We start from the raw sequence: 15,525 nt of genomic DNA, 5'->3' as shown, positions 1-15,525 counted from the left end.
TATCTCCAAGTATACTATTCAATAAATAAATGTGATGGTAGCAATACCTCCAGATAAACCAATAAGTGATCAAGAGAACAAACAAAGACCTCAGAATGAGGTGGCACAGAAATTTATTTCTGACATCATGGGTATTGATGAAAAAGTAGACTATTCAGCAGTTCTTGAAATTCATCCAAAAGATATTGGTACAGGCAAGCCAGTCTTCCCAAAGGAAGAAACAAGCAAAAACACAGACACACCAGTTTAAACCAAACAGTGCACACAGTGATTCAATGGAATTATGGACTTCATGCTAATTTAGGTGACATATATCTAAAAAGCCAATTACAGTTGCATACAAGAAACAATATCTGTGACAATAAAACACTACACCATGTATAGAAAAGATGAAAATATGATACTCCTCTAATATAGCACACAGAGGAGTGCCACTCGGTGAATTCTGTAATTCTAGACCTGTCTGCAAACGTCTTTCAAAGCAATTGCACTTTGCGTCACCATATAACAATATTACTTTCATTATATCTGTCACCAAACCACACACACCCTAGCTGATTTAGATGACATAGTTAGGCAAATACCAGTGGCAAATGATGCAAGAAAACAAGCATACAGCATCAGCCAAAGCAAAATTAGACACTTCCAATTTAACCTGCCAATCTCTATCTTCTTCACAGTTTATATATTTCTTCCTTGAATTTTTTCACACTACCCACGTTTCAACAACAGATTGGACTTTAGTCCAACAAACATGTCTGGCTGAAGGCAGATTTAAATGCCAACCTGCAACAATCTCCGCAATTTGAATATATTCCCCCAATGTGTGTAGTCTGAACAACTGGAAGGATTCCATCAGCATTGAGCTTACTGAATCCATAAAAAAGTAAAGTAAAGTGCAGCCATTATCAACCCACTGCAGGATGGAAGCCTCCTCAACAATTCATGCTGAGGGAAATGGACCATAATCTGCCACGCTGGTCCAGTGCGTGTTGGCAGATCGACCGTATTCAGCAGTCAGGGGCTTGAACCCCGGTCTGAATCCATGCAAGGCCCTAAACATCTCAATCAGATATTGCAGGTGCCTAGTTTATAGATGCTGTAATTTGCAAAACTGAAGTCTTTCCTGATAAGAGCACTGTTTTGATCCCCTAGTCAATCTTTTTACTGTTTTCTGCACCTGTTCCAACAAATCCACATCTTTCCCAAAATGAGGCCACATCTGCAGGCAATATTCAAGATGTGTCCTGACAGTTACCCAATACAATGGGATAATCACCTTATCTTGCTGCCAAAATTCCTGTATACCATGAACAAAACCCCTATGAGTTGTCCTGGCAGCCGGCCTGCACTGTTCAAGTAATATTGTTAATAAATAAATTAATCATGTCATGCTTTCCAGTGGACAAAGCCATAGATACGCCTGTGTATGATTTTTATATTTAATTTGACAATTCATGTTTATTCAGAATTATTCTGAAAATTACCAGGCCCCAACAGGACCATAGTTACACTTCTCAGGGCCTGAAGCGCCAAGCTGTTGCAGTAACCTCTTTAAAAATACCAGAGTCCAAAAAAAAAAAAAAAAAAAAAAAACTTGCATATATAAATATAATCAGAAAAAAATTATTTTTACCGATCTGTTTAAACACAAATGTTGCAATACTGCGAAATATAAAGAACAGTACTGAACTAAACTGTGTCACAACAGAGTTTAGTTGTGACAGAGATATTATGGGTGGTCCAATTAAAACAGTTTCAGTAGAATAAATAAAATTTTCATAAAACAAACGAATTTTGAGAGACCTGCCTACTCATTGTTCGCACCTCTGACCTTTACGCAACAGAGCTGCTGCTGTAGAATGCACAAATTAAGAACTAAAGGGACAGTCCACAATTTAGTGGTGTCCGTAACACATTTTACAACTGATTCCCACATACTGTACTGATAAGTCTTGCTGGTCAACTGCTTTCTTGTGTCCATAGCTAGTGGAAAAGATTAAGGCATATTCCTGATGCAGCTAATACACCGTGGTCAACCTGTGTGCTACTGTTACACCCTATTAGAGAATTAAGAGAGAGTGATTTTCCTTTGCTCTGGAAATTAATCTGTTCTTTCACAAAAATGAGTCATCCCACTTTCAGTAAATTTCATCTGTCTCTGTTTACATGGTAGGTACAAGTGGGCAATAGTTTAGATCAGGGCGTTAAAAAAAAGAAATCACTTTAAAAATTTGAGACTACAGAAGCCATGCGAGGCTTCTGTGGTGAGACCTGAGGCTGGTGCCACATGCGGCTGTTCACAAGTACAGCCCTGGGTCCCAAGGTTGAGTTTTTGGCATTCTAGCTGTAATACTCAAAACAATGAACTGTGTACCTGTATAGTATTCTTGATAATTCAGTGAAGATTTATAAAGTGCTAACATTCCACTTAGCACTGGCAAGCATGTTCCCCCCCCCCAAAGAAGTAACTTATTTTGGCAAATTGTTCCATTATCATTTTTAAATTCGATGGTGTCAAGTATCCTGGAATAGTTATGATCCCAGAAAAAATAAAAATCTGGGTGTCTGATCCACTTTATTAGTAATTTTTCATTTTGGAATTTCTTAACTTCGAAAGAATATTGTTATGGGCAAATTTTTTTTATCATTTCCAAATGGGGGATGGGTAAGACCCAAAAATACCTACAAAGCAATTTTTAGCCCAAACTTGGACTTGGAGGGTATAATTCCTTTTCAGTTTGTATATTAATGGGCCACTGAAACCTGTAAACACAACCGTACCAGTTAACATGTTCACTGCTCATGAAACTTGTTTATCAAACTGAGGATTTATTGGACACATTTCCATTATTTTTGCACGTTTCTAACAAATTCAACTCTGGTACCCAGACCATCCTCAGTAAGCCCCAGGGGCTCACATCTGGTGAGTATGGGCTTGGCACACCCAGGGTCCTGAGCTGGATATCATCATTCTTCTCTTTCCTGGTGATTCCCTTTTACTTTTGACTCTCTCTCTCTCAGGGTAACTCGGGAATTTTTTTTTTTTTTTTTTTTTTTGGCTGGTGCTGCATAAGCCTCAGGCTTCCTTGCACCATATAGCTAATAATAATAAAAAAAAAATGATGCAATTTTGAAATTAAGTCATGTCTTGAATCTTTTAAATGCCCTTATTGCAATTTGGGATGTTTATAGATCCCTTGAGGATCTTGTGGTTTGGGAAGAGGAATTTAATCCAGGGTTTGCTTTTAACATGTGCAACATTGTCCTCTGTTCAGTTTTAGGGAAATTAACACTTCCAGTCTCCACAAAATTATTTGATAGAAAACATGACTTTCTAAGGAAAGTGTTGGAGAGTAAAAATACTTAGACCAGTCTCACTGCAATACACCTGAATATCTGTAATAAAGTTTTAATACAAAATTCCACATTGGGTTGTTATTTCAACAATTATATTTGTGTTTTTTAATTTTTTCTGGTCTCTTCCCACTTCCATAATCTGAAGTACAACAGCCGAAATTAGTAGATATACTCGAATTTTAAAGATAAATTAAAAGATATACTCGAAATTAAAGAGAGAAATTGACATGAAGTCTTTTTATCACATCTTGTACAAATGGCTATTTGTAAACCTTACATAGCATTTACATGTATAAAAAAATCAACTGAAAAGCAGTCGGGTTTATGTATGTAAATGCTAACTCTGCACTGAGGTTTCCATAAAATAAGGTTCCCTATTCAGGAGACCCTAGTGTCAAAATAGTTATTTCATTGTATTGTATATTCATGTTGCTAGGTGGCTCCTAAACATATGTCTATCTCCACCTGTGTACTCTGTTGGCAAAAGAAACTCAGTATTCAGACCCAAACAGTGTGGGGGCAGCCACCACGTGAGTAAATGCAACCCGGCACTCATCCCTGGCACATAAAGCCAGACCTGGGCCTAATAAATCTGTCAGTGCAATCCAGCACTATAACCCTGCACCCACCAGCAGTAGTGCAAGGCTGGTGGATGCCAGCAAATCCCACTCCCAGGCTGCCCAGACCTGGGAGCCAGCAAAAAAAAATAAGAAAAAAATAAAATAAAATATCCCACGCAGATGAATGTGATCCTGTATCAGCAAACATCAATTATTGACAATGAGTCATAAAAATAGATAATGAATATTAAGTCAACGAAGACAATTAACTTCTTTTCATGAACACCAATCTGGCAAACTCCTGTAAAGCCATGAAATTAACAACTGACTGTAAACAAACATATTCACAACGTCTTTCCAAATCTGGAATTACTTCCTTCAATTTTTGTGTATATCCCTCATACAAGGAACAATCATACAACACATGGTCCCAAGACTCAATAAAAGTACACCTGCAATATGGCTGATCTGCCAAACCAAATTTAAACAGTTTGAAGTTAAGGGATCCATGACCTGTCGATGAATAGGAGGTTTCCATTGATAAATAAAACAACTTGCTCAGGTTATTATCAATATTGAATAAAACAGGTAAAAATAATCTAGTTACTTCACCTGTCGTACTTGAATTCCAACGTTCTTGCCATAAGTCAAGTAATTTCTTAAATATATTACTCTTTTCCTTTTTCATATCTTCACTACAATCATAAGATAAACCCATAAATGATATTTGTCTACCTTTCCTTATAAAATAACAAAAAGACTGGAATACAACATACAGATCCAAGGGCAGAGCCCCGGCAATAACATGATAGCATTGCTTGATACCGTTTTGCAAACTCTTAATATTGTCACTAACATAACTTTGAAGGGAAATTAATTTTTGACGAAACTTAACATTTTCTATGCATTTATAGATAGATGCAGCATAAGTAATAATAGATAAAACGATAGCTTTATAATATGCACAGAACTCTCTTTCGAAGGCCCCAACCCGACTTAGTAATACGAGTTATAGAGGCGGTAAACTTTTTTACCTTGGAACTAACCAGAGGAACTGGTTAATCACGGATCTGTATTTTTTTTTTTACCTTGGAACTTAAGTAATCCAAATGTACAAAAAACTAATTTGTCATCTAAAAGTACACCTAAATACTTCACTCTAGAAACCAAAGGTATCTGTTTATTGTTAATTAGCAATCGAGGCGGTCTCTTATAATTCAATTTCCCCTTCATTAGCATCATGACTTTTATTTTCAGAAATTTTGAGCTTATGAAAAGCAGCCCATGTTTCAAGGTTTCACTATAACTTGAAATCTGTCTTCTAGAACCTGCCTAGATTTTCCAACTGTGCATAGCACTTTAAGTCTTTAGCATAAGCCACTTTGTGGCAGTGAGGTATGTGTGTGGTCAACCACTGATTAAGAACCAGATTCCAGAACACAGGCCATAGAACTGATTCCTGTGGTCAACCCCTGTTAAAAACTAACTTGCTTTTATCTTAATTTTCCTTTCATCTGAGATAGCTTCTGATCGTTTTGTACAGCAGATTAGGACATCGAAGCTGTCTTAATGAGCATAGAATACTCTCGTACCAAACCTGTCAAAAGCTCCCTCAAAATCGATGAAGAGATCTAAGACGTACTTCTCAGTAGATTGTTGACGAAAGGTAACCAAATTATGCATGGCATCCTCAGCAGACAGATTTTTCTTAATACCATATTTCAAAAAAAAAAAACGTTCAAAAAGTATGTTATGTTGATTAAATAATGAATTCAACCTTAACAGTAGTCTCTCATATAATTTTTCCAAGATTTGCTAAGAATGAAATCGGCCTATATGCTCTAGGATTGATTAATGGTAATAATTTTAATAATGCCGTCTTCCAGTACCTGGGAAATACTCCCTCCAACAGATATTTATTATACATACAAAGCACAATTTTAGGAAACATCTCAACAAACTTCGAAATACAATTATTTTCTACTAAATCTATTCCCGGCGTCTTTTTAATCTTGGTGCAGACAGCTAAAAGCTCACTTTATGGTGGTATACCAATCATTGGTTTCAATATCATTAACTACCACAGTATTTAACACATTGTTAATATTTAATTTATTACGTGTCAGCTTAAACAGCAAACCCCAAGGTTCAGTGTTACCAACAGTAACAACTGTCCTTCCATGATTTTAATTTTGATTCATAAATGCATTTATCATAAAGCTTCCTTTTTATCCTATATAATTCTTTATATACTAATGCTTCAATAGATCCTCACCTCCTAAACCTTTGATAAACTTTTCTTAAATAAAAAACTTCCCTCCTTAAACCTGTCAATTCCTTCCTCAGTTCACCATGGGACTTTCCTAACATATTTTTTCCTTATGGCTGCGAATTGCAGGGCCCTAAATATTGAACTCTGAACATAAAAAGCATACTCTGAGGCATTCAAGCTATTTAGGTTACTAAGCATGTTCTGAAGATAACAACTTTTTATAATTGAATCTCTTAAGATCATCTACAGATTGATCTGTAACTTGACACTAGTTAACCTTAATATCAAATCTAATAGCTCGGTGATCACTATTAGTACAGTCTGTTAAAACATCCCAATTATAAATCGTTCTAGCAAACCGCTGAGAAGCAATAGTTACATCTATATTTGAACAGCCATGTACTGTACATTATCAAATGTACAAGGTCTACCTGGAAAGTTCAGTACATTTAAATTATAACCTAACAGAAATTCTTCAAAAAAGATACCCCCACAGTAGAACTGTACCGTGATTTGGCATTAGTATCTATAGCTATAATCAGATTACTGTTACCAATGTTGGCCAATAAGTTCACCAAATATTGAAGTGACTCATCAATATCATGATTTGGAGGACAACAAATTGAAGCCAAATAAAAGGATATAATTCCCACATTGATAATATAAACACAAATAGCACATTGAGTACACACGCCAGATAACACAGTCCCCTCTAAACCAGGATTATTATAACAACAGTTTTTGGCTTCATAGTGCTTGTATGAATAACTTTAGTGGACACTGGAAAACCAGTCACCTTATAACTATTAGCAAAAACACCCACATATGGTTCTTGTAGGTACAGTATATCCACCTTATTCTCAAACATGTAAATCCGTAATTCGTCCATCACAGCTCCATTTAATTGTAACATAGAGATCATAACATTACTACTATTAGAAACACCAGATTGATTAACATTGTGTCCACTAGCTATTAACAACCCTCGTACTTGCTAACTCCAACGCTCTGACATATTCAGGACAATTAGGATCTCTTACTGAATGTTGACACTTCCTACCTCTCCGTTTACAGTTTATACAATTTGGAAGCAAATCCTTGTGTTGGCAATCAACAAAGACATGACATCCTTGCCCAAAATGTGGACAAGTCACAGATTTATGTGTACAGTAATTAGTAGAGTGACCGCAGGGGCTCAGGGGCTCAAACCTCAGGGGCTCACATCTGGTGAGTATGGGCTTGGCAAACCCAGGGTCCTAAGCTGGATATCATCATTATTCTCTTTCTTGCTTTCTTGGTGATTCCCTTCTACTTCTCTCTCTCTCTCTCTCTCTCTCTCTCTCTCTCTCTCTCTCTCTCTCTCTTTCTCTCAGGGTAATGCAGGATTTTTTTTTTTTTTTTTTTGGCTGGTGCAGCATAAGCCTCAGGCTTCCTTGCACCATATGGCTAATAATAATAATAATAATAATAATGTAAATCTTTACTTAAGGTACTCTTTACTGATGAGAGTAGATTCAGCCTCAGCAGCGATTCTGCACGTAAGCTAATCTGGCGAGAGGTTGGCACACGGAATCACCCCTCAAACATCACTGAAAGGGATCGATATGGCGGTTGAGGTGTTCTCTTTTGGGGAGGCGTTATCTTGGATGGACGTACACAACTCCAGATACTGGAAGGTGGTACTGTAACCGGTGCACGCTACTGTACTGAGGTAATACTTCCCCATGTGTATCTGTTCCAAGCAGCCACTGGCCCCAAGTTCGTGTTTATGGATGATAATGCCACACCCCATCGCACTGCAGCTGTTGATATGTATGGATTGGCCTGCCCGTTCTACCGATTTAAATCCCATCGAACACATATGGGACGCTCTGAAGAGACGCCTAGCGGCACGTCCACACCAACCAGAAAATGTTCACCTGCTGAAGATGGCGCTGACAGAGCAATGGACGTTGTTCTAAGTATGGACAGGCGGTGGAAAGCCTGCATCGACATTAAGGGTGGCCATATCTCCTACTGACGACCAACTCTTCCCTTTGTTCCATCTTTGGCAGTGATGCATCTGTATCATGGCAGTCAGTCTCTCTGTACCGTTTTGTTTCCGTTGTTGTGTTGGTGTTGTTTCCTTCATGATTTCTGTACCTCACGAGGTTCCTTTGGTATGTTTTTCACATATCCTGGCCACTCCTATGGAAAGCTACAGGTGAAAACCTGACTGGTCCTTAAATTTTGCACCAGTGTATTTCTTACTTTAATATCTTTCAGATACTCTTTCATTCACTACTACATTTTTTACCTCTTGACTGGTAGCAAAATTAGCATCATTCTCAGGTCTCAAAATTATGATATTGCCTTGTCTCACACCAATCTTCTTTCCCTCCCCCCTCTTACTTCCTTAGCCTTAGAACCCTGTACAAAGTTTTGTTCTACCGCTTCCTCATGTACTCCATGCACTTTAACGTTATCTGCATAGGACATTTGTTGATTGAATTGCAGGTTCTGCCCCCCCCCCCCGACACAAATGGCTGTGAGTAATGCTCACCATAATAATACTGACTTGAAGCGACTGGGGAGTTGGGTGCAATTCAAGGCAGGGAACCACGGAACAGGGGTAATGGATGAAGTGGCGGTTGCAATGGCCTCCAGGTCAGAATGTGAAACATTTCTTCTTCTTCTTCTTGGTCCTTAGCTGGCAGCTGGGGGAGGCGGTTGGCCACGCAACCAGTATGCTGCTGTAGGTGCCGCAGGGTTTCGGACTTGCTCTGTGATGTTCTTCCATACTTTACGATCCATGGCGTCAGTCCTGGCCTGGTTAAGGTCGAGACGTCGGCTCTTCAAGTCATTTTCCACTTGCTTGGCTCACGTTTTCCTAGGCGCGGTCCGTTGGATGCTCCATTGGGTGTGTCGTTGTCTCCAAAGGAGTGTGGATGGTATTCTGTTCGTGCCCATTCTACATACGTGGCCAAACCATCTAAGCCTTCGCTTCTGGATTTGGTCGGCAATGGTTGGTTGCTGTTGGCATCTGGCGCGGATGGTATCATTAGTGATGCGGTCACGAAGTGAGATGCCCAAAATCTGCCGCAGGCATCGCATTTGGAATACCTCAAGTTTGTTTAAATCTAGCTTGAGACAAATCCATGTTTCTGATCCGTAAAGGAGAATGGGCAGGATCAAAGTCCGGAAGAGTTGGATTTTAGTCTTTGAGGAAATGTTGGTCCTCTTCCACAGACACCATTTGAGCGAGGCGAACGCAGTGGCCGCCTGTCCAATTCTGCTGTGGATTTCCATGGTGGATGCAACTTTCTTCTCCTGGACCAGCGACCCAAGGTATTTAAAGTCCTGCACTTGCTCGATCTGGACGCCTTCGAGATAGATGGTGGCTTGCGACCCACCTGTTGTCAGGGCCTTTGTCTTATCAGCATTGATCTTCAAACTGTATGGCCAGGCAATGCGGGCAATGTCGTAGAGGATGTCCGTGGCTTCATCGTTACCAGCAAAGATAGCACTATCATCGGCAAACATCAGGTCAGTCACATAGTGATCCTTGTCATATTGTATGCCCCGTCTGTTTCTGAATGCTTGCCTCATAATGGCGTCGACCACAATGTTGAAAAGCAACGGGGAGGCTACATCCCCTTGGCGGACTCCAGTTTGGATGGTAAATTCCTCAGATAAATCGTTCTGGATGCGCACCTGGCTGGTTAAACCATTGTATGCAGTTTGGAGGAGTGTGATGACTTTTCGAGGTACATGTTCGACCTCTAGTAGTTTCCATAAGGCAGGCCGATGGACACAGTCAAAAGCAGACTTAAAGTCAATGAAAACAATGACGGTTCGCTGTCCACACCGGATCCTCTCCTCCATCAGCTGACGGATGGCAAAGATTTGATCACAGCATCCTCGCCCGGGTCTAAATCCCGCTTGTTCTTCTCGACTGGTTTGCTCGCAATGTTTTTGCAGCCTTGACTGGATGATCTTCATAAAGACCTTTCCGATGATGGAAAGGAGGCTGATGCCACGGTAGTTCTTGCAATCCCGGTTATCACCTTTCTTGTGGATCGGTACAATAATGGCTTTCCTCCATGTTAGCGGAATTTGTTCAGTGCACCAGATGGTTTTCAGCAGTGAGTGTAGTCGGCGAAGCAGTACATCTCCCCCAGCTTTGATCGCTTCTGTGGTGACTTGGTCCACTCCTGGTGCCCTGCCATTCTTTAGAGATTGTATGGCTGCTTTCACTTCTTCTACTGTAGGCTCAACCTCGACCATGGAGACTTCAGGGGGATCAATCGATAGTGCGGCTTCTGGCGGTCCCTGAGGTGGGTCATGATTATACAATGCTTTGAAGAATTCACTCCACCGTTGCAAGCGTTCGGACGGTGATCGCACGAAGGTCCCATCAGCATTCTTGATGTTGTCACTAGTCAATTTGGTCTTTCCACTCAGACATCTGAGGATGCGATAGAGAGTGCGGTACTCGTTCTTGGATGCCACCACTTCAAGATCGTCTGCCACTTATGCTTCTCTTTCCGCTGTCATCCTCTGTCGGACTTCTCGGTTTAGCTGCCGGTACCGTTCAAAGTCGACCAACTTTGCCTGCTTCCGTTTGTCCACGAGGTCGAGGCACTCGTCTGATATCCATGGTTGCGTTCGACATCGGGCAGGTGGACATAGGGGCTTGGCACATTCCAGGATGGCATCAGAGATCTGCTTTTCTTCTTCATTTATATCCTCGGGCACGGCTAGCGTCTCGAAGCGGTTGGATAGGGCGATCTGATATGCCCCTTTGTTGGCAGTATTCATTAGCTGCCTCCAGTCCAGCTTGGCTGACCGAGATGACCTTTTTGCATGCCGTAATTTGAGCTGCACCTTAGCCCGGATGAGGTAGTGATCAGATCCGCAATCAGGTCCCCTGATGGCACGAACATCCATGAGTGATGAGCGAAATCGGGCGTTGATCAGAATGTAGTCCAGGATTGCTGAGTCCTTGCCAGATGGATTTCGCCATGTAAGTTGATGTTTTTGAGGGTGCTGGAACTGACTGTTTCCGATGATCAAGTTGTTAGATGCGGCAAAGGACAACAAACGTAGTCCATTGTCATTGATCTTCCCATGGCCAAACTTGCCCATTGTTGTTTCCCAACCAGATCTGTCCACGCCAATGTGGGCATTAAAGTTCCCTGCGAGGATGATCACTTCTGTCTGTGGAATTGAATCCAGCGTATGTTGGAGCTGGTTGTAGAAGTCATTCTTGGTCGGGTCCAGGCTAGTCTCAGTTGGTGCATAGGCGGAGATAATATGGGTCTTGATGGTGCCCTTGACAGTAAGGACTGCCAGGAGGTCCGATATTGGTTGGAAAGCGATCACACTACTGGTGGCCTGAACATCGACCATAAAGCCCACTCCTGCTTCTCGTTTCTCACCACCAGAGTAGAATAGCATAACCGCTTCGTTAGGTGCTGGTGGTTGGATGATCATCGTTCCAGACCCGGTGAGCCTTAATTCGGATAATGCCGCGATTGATACCTTGCACCTTAGTAGTTCTTGGGCAATGATTTCCTTTTGTCCAACGTGGTGCCCCGTTCGAACATTCCATTCGCCAATGTTAATTGCCCTTTTCGGCGTAGTAAGCTTATTGCTATGGCCAGTAGTCCACTTTACACCAGTACCCTGGGTAAACAGTGCTGGCGCATCGGCTACCCCGGATGCGGTAACATTGTTATAAGAGCTTGTTCTGTGGCCAGTGGTCCACTTCACACCAGCACCCTGGGTCCCCAGTGCTGGCGCATCGGCTACCCCGGATGCGGTAACATTGTTGTAAGAGCTTGTTCCGAATTTCATGCGGTTGTGAAACACTACCAGTCAGTTGTTTGTTTGTTTGTTTCAGGATTTATTGGGCGCATCGGCAACTATGGCCATAGTGCGCCAACCAGTCAGTAGTGAAAGAGGTGTGTCAAGAAACTTGAACTTTCCCTGGTCTACTCTACGTAAGGTGCTTCAAATAATTTTACGCTGGTTCCCGTACAAGTTCACATAGTGCAAGAACTAAAGTCTTGTGATCAGCAACAATGAATAGACTTTGCTCTACGATTTCTGGCTCGTATGGAACTTGACGATACATGGGCTAGAATGATCTTGTGGTCTGATGGGGCACATTTCACTCTTCATAGGGCTGTAAATTAAAAAACTGCATTTACAAACTGCCGAATATGGGGAACTTCTAGTCCATCTGCTGTGCATGAAAGACCACTACAAAGTCCATACATTACAGTATGGTGTGGATTCATAGCAGAGTTTATAATCGGATCATTTTTCTTTGAAGAGTCTACACCTCATGGCCCCGTAAGGTGTACTAAGGGTAACTAGTGCGCGGTTCTGCGCTCTTCTAAGAGATCACATTATTCCCGCTCTGCAAGAAAAGAAATGCAATGCTTGGAGACCGTAGTGTTCATGCAAGATGGTGCCTCTCCCCATGTTGGTTGACAATTGAAGGAACTGCTCCATTCAACATTCGGAAATCATCGCATCATTTCTGGAGACTTTCCACAGTTCTGGCTAGCCCGATCACAAATCTCAATCCCTGTGATTTCTGGCTATGGAGATACCAGAAAGGCAGAGTTTACTGTGGCGCCATACAGACGATTGTCGAATTGAAAGCAAGCATTAAACAGCATGTAGCCAACATCCTCAATGAGATGCTACACGAAACTGTGTCCTCCGTTTTCAGAATGTCATCTCAAGTGAAGGAAAGCACATAGAACAATATCTGCAGATTTCTAAGTTCTGATATTAAAATCTAATCCTAAGTTAAGTATTCCATCTCATGTTTACAGTGCCAATTTCTTCTCTGGTGGCGGAAATTTGAACTAATTTTTTTTTCTACAAATCGCTTCCTCATACCCTAAATGAGATACCCACCGATTTTCTCAGCGCTATCTCTAACCGTTTTGACACTAGGGTCGCTTGAATAGGGAAACTTATTTTATAACCACCCGGTGTATATATATATAAATGGTGATTCAAGAGGAACAGTAAATAATTTGGGACGTTATAGCATCGATTAGTATCGAGTAAAAAAGTTCATATAAACGTGTCCAATTCTCAATGGATACGGAGATACAACTTTGAAACTGATGAGCACAAAGCCATTATGAGCAGTATTAACGAACGATAAATGATATTTTGTTTGTATTTATTGACTTTTTGAATGATACAAAACACAAATAATTGACACATTTTTTACAGTTCACAATAAATGTTCGAAAATCCCGCTGCAAACCTCAATGCACTTTGCAACTCTTGTGGTAATATGACGTGTTCTTCTTGGCGTTCCTTTATGAGGGCAGCAGTATCCAAAATGCGAGTGAGCTATTCGTCTCTTGTATTCGCATTTTCTTTGTATACTGCGCTTTTCACCCAACCCCACAAGCAAAATTCTAACGGAGTGAGGTCTGGAGACCTTGGTGGCCAATGAACGGGACAACCACTGCCAATCCATCGTTCAGGGAAAGTTCGATTTAGATATTGTATCACCAGATGGGTATAATGTGCAGGAGCTCCGTCATGCTGAAAGTACATACCAATCCTTGTAGCACTCCAAGGGAACATCCTCAATAGTAGTGGAAGTTCGTTTTGCAGATATTTTTGGTAAGTGGGCCCTGTAAGACGAGTTTGGTGTAAACGCTCTTGAATCCAGTATTCTGCGGTTAGGAAACCATCGACGGTATTCTCTACAAGCAGCAGCATCACTTCCACTACAAAAACTGTAGACAAACACCATATCGGCATATTCAGCATGTGTGAAGATGTGCTGCATTCTTAACACTTCTAACACCAAACAGAGTAAGGTTATAACTGCTTCTTGGTCACATCTGATTCAGGGAGCTGCGTGCGCCAGTTTCAAACAGCTGTATCTCCGTATCCATTGATAATTGGACACATGTTTATATGAAATTTTTTAATCAGAATAATTGATACTATTACCTCCCAAAATATTTACTGTTCCTTCTGAATAACCCTGTACATACAGTGCTGCCACTTTATTAGGTACACCCCTGCTGTGCACACAAATGGTTTGTCCCACAATGTTGCAAGTCACATGACCACCGTTGTGGATATAAATGCAGCAGACCAACCTTTATAGTATCAGTTAAGCGTACAAACCGTAACAAGAATGGGGAAAAGGAGTGATCTAACGGACTTCAAACGTGGCATGGTAGTAGGTGCAAGACGTGCTGGAAAAAGCATCTCTGAAACTCAGTTCTCCTGAACTTTTAACGCATCATCGAGAATGGTGCAACGAACAGAAAACATCCTCTCAACGGCACTCCTGTGGAAGAAACTCGCTTGTTGATGAGAGAGGTCAGAGAAGGATGGCTAGAATTGTGCAAGCAAATAGACAGGCCACAATGTCGCACATCACGTCAGAATACAACCTTGGTGCGCAGAACAAAATATCGCAACGGACCACTAGTCACACTTTGTCGCGAATGGGCTACAATAGCCGACGGCCACATCCCGTACCTTTGTTATCAACGACGAACAAGAGAGCATGCCTCCTGTGGGCACAGCAACACCAGCACTGGACTATCGAGGATCGGAAACAGTTGCTTGGTCTGACGAGTCGAAATTCCTGATGCATGATGCTGGAAGGCTCAGAATTTGGCGAAAACAACATGAATCCATGGGCCCGTCATGTCTGACGACTACTGTGCAAGGTGGTGGGGGCAATGTTATGGTGTCGGGAATTTCTTCTTGGCACACGTGGGTCCATTGATACCCATGGATTCACGTCTGAATGCCGCATCGTACCTAAACATCGTTGCTGACCAAATGCATCCGTTCATGTTGACAGTTTATCCTCAGTCAGATTAGGTTACTTCCAGCAGGATAATGCGCCGGTGAACAAAGCTCGAATCACTATGGAATGGTTCCAGGAACATGACAATGTGGACATGTGGACATGTGTATATGTAAGGGCGGCACCTAGAACGTTTGTTCAACTCCGCTTCGTATCTCTGTGAAGAACAGTATCACTACAGATGGGCCAGATGTGTGTGACGTCGGTTTGTGTGTATTGTGTGTGTGTTCTGTTGTTCTGTTCTGGCCGCTTGGCTACCCAGAAGCATCAGTCACCTGGACAGATGATTCTGGGTACTCCTCCACACCACGGGAAGGTGGGCCAGTCCCAGTAAACACGTACCGTCTCGAAAGAGACTCTGACCCACCTGGTGTTGTCAGCAGGTGGGCCAGGAACCTCTGGGGGCCCATTCCAGAGGGAAGAGAGGAGAGGAAAAAAAAAAAAAAAAATCTACCCGTGGTGCAAGTTGTAAAAAA

This window comes from Mastigoproctus giganteus, chromosome 12 (assembly GCF_048544385.1).
Source record: "Mastigoproctus giganteus isolate SK-2022 chromosome 12, ASM4854438v1, whole genome shotgun sequence".
Classification (NCBI taxonomy): domain Eukaryota; kingdom Metazoa; phylum Arthropoda; class Arachnida; order Uropygi; family Thelyphonidae; genus Mastigoproctus; species Mastigoproctus giganteus.
Note: the sequence above shows the minus strand (reverse complement) of the source record.